Consider the following 2,753-nt stretch of genomic DNA (forward strand, 5'->3'; position numbering starts at 1 on the left):
GCGCGCGCCTGCGGCGTGCGCGAGAGCTCCGCTACAAAGATTATTCCTGAATAAGTCTGAGTAGAGAAATAAATTCAATGAAATGGTTGCTTTTATTTACCAGCATGGTTGGTTCGAACCACAAGACTAATAGTAACGGCCCCAGTTCAAATATAAATAATTTTACTTTACACGGATGAACTCACTTTAGCGCTAAACAAGCTAAGGGTGCTTTTTACAAGATCAACTGTTATAAATGTGCGCCAGTCTCGGAAGGAAGTTGAATAACAATACTGTACAATTAAATGAATGATTTATCATTCAGAAGCGCACATATCACAAATATCTCAGAAAAGGCAGATAGCATGCTGCTCTTCCCAAAAGGCTGAAAAGGAGACAATAAAATTTGCATACATTATTTCACCAATTATCGAAGGAGAAAATTAATTTGATTCGGAATCCTTTCCAAACGGATATGACCTGAAAGCTATGTTATGGCTCTTTTAAAATGGTAGACTTGCTAGTGATTCGAATATGACAACTGTTCACAAAATCCCAAGAAAAACCTCCGTAAATCATTTTATTTCCGAAGAGGAACCATTGTTTAACTTTGACTCAACCCTACAAATAAATTCGTGAACGATTCCACATGAATTGAAACTTGTTTACTTTATATTCGTAGGGCCATGTCGTACATCCTCGCTTGGCTCTCTGGTTGGGAATCCCGACATTTTAGAAGATTCCAAAGGCTCTGACGATATCTTTCATTCAGAAGAAAATAAATGCATGGATTAAGTGATGCGTTGGAGTAAAATATAAACTTGACTGCAAAGTTCCAATGGTCTATTCCACAAGGAATTTTCGCCTGCCACGCAAAAAGGTGTAACAATCCAGTGATATCTATAGGAAGTATACACATAACAAATAAAACTATGATGGCCAGAATTTTCTTAATGATCTTAGTGTCTTCTTTTCGCCTTTGCCTTCTGAATGAGGACACTGTTTTCCAAAATAATCTCTGTTTTAGTATAGACCTGAAAATGAGTGAATATAAAACCGTAATGACCGCCAAGGGGATGACAATTAAGATAACTGATATCGCCACGAAGTAGACTGTCAAACGCGGGTTCCCAGCTGAAGATGCAGTATCGTATGTTATTGACTTGTTTGAGACGCACTGTGTAAAAGTAATTGCCGTGTAGACCCATAGCTATTAACCATATTAGTGGAATAAGGAGTCGTCTCCGTCTTGGTGTTATGATGGGTTCTCGATATGGCTGAACCACTCCAGCATACCTATCTACAGTGATGAACAAGATACTTTGAATCGACACAGCGGTGGAAATGTCTTGGAAGAAATAAACAAGTTTGCATAGAATGACTCCAGCAGTCCCGTCAATCAGCCATCTTTGCACGCCGGTGAAGATTTGCGCTAGCTCTCGCGGAACGGCGAATGCCGATACCATTAAATCTGAGATGGCCATATTTGCGATTAGCAAGTTGGTAGTTGTTTGCGTGTGTTTGTATCTGGCAACGATGGCGATGAGTGAAGAATTTCCAATCAGTGAAATCAGCATTATGATAGAGTAACAAGCTGCTTTGACCAGCTTTATATCCATAGTCTCATCTTTTGTGAATGACATGCATTTGACTCCAGTTGAGTTTGGGTTCGTTGAATTCTTAAGCGAATCATCCATGGTACTACTCCAACAGCATTAAACGGAGCTATTGAGTTGACATTCCTAGAACTGAAATAAAAAAAATTGTTGTTTAACGACAAGCATGCAAGTCTGTGTATTGAACAATCTTTCAAAAACTAATTAATAATTCATAAGCCCATTGACCTATCAAATGGTCGATAAAACATCACGTGCAGTGGTTTTAAAATCCGATAAAGCCTCCTCCTTATTAGTATACGGTGTTTAATTTTTTTTTTCTCTTATACTAAATACCAACGTTCACAACAGTCATCATTACCATAAACTCGGTAGTTGACTAACTTGCTTAAAAGGATCTTATGTTCTATCGTGTCAAAAGCCTTCTTTAAGATGAAACCATTATCTATATTGACAGACGAGCTGTTGGTAGCTTCTAGCAAAGTTGTTAGTGCACTATGAAGAGATCTGAACGGCCAGATTGACAATTAGCTAAAAGACCGTTATCATTAAGGTACTTGTAGAATTGATGGAGTATGACTTTCAAATTTCAAATCAGTCACATCCTCATAAGTCTCGCTCTTTTCCGTTTTTCTCCAGCAGATAAGGAGATACTAGAAACAAGATTGGTGTGAAAGTAATATATCAAACACGAGAAGGTGTGTTTCATCAGATATCCAAACACTGAGAAGTAGGTTGAAAAAACGAGGCGCAGCCGATTAAACATACTTTCGAGTGTTTGAAATGGCTTCTCAAACGATCAATAATTCTTTGAGAAATTCAAGGCTAAAGTTGGCAAAATTTTATGGTAATTAGGATCACATATCCAAACCACAGTCACGGTTGTTATTTTCTTTGTTTTCCCTTGATGAATTGTTAATGAGTTTGAGAAGAGATTATCTAAACCACGTAAACCAAATTTAAAAAGTCTTACTCGTACTCAATCTTGTACTCGTAGTCAAATCTTAAGGTCGCTAATTTGAAAGCTACGACGACAACAACCGCGACGACAACACCCTAAAAAATTAGGTTTGACGAGGAAAAACAATCACTCTGCACGTGCGTTTTAAGTCTTGGTACATTTCTCTTGCTGGAAAACAACGACGTGAATGAACCAAA

At 38.0% G+C, this 2,753-nt stretch overlaps 1 pseudogene; it reads right to left on the reverse strand.

Moving 5' to 3' along the window:
* Nucleotides 1-649: 649 nt before the first annotated feature.
* On the reverse strand, nt 650-1,676 carry LOC146486325 (QRFP-like peptide receptor; annotated as a pseudogene).
* Nucleotides 1,677-2,753: the final 1,077 nt, after the last annotated feature.

This window comes from Pavona decussata, unplaced genomic scaffold (genome assembly GCF_977016875.1).
Source record: "Pavona decussata unplaced genomic scaffold, jaPavDecu1.1 SCAFFOLD_21, whole genome shotgun sequence".
NCBI classification, from domain to species: Eukaryota; Metazoa; Cnidaria; class Anthozoa; order Scleractinia; family Agariciidae; genus Pavona; species Pavona decussata.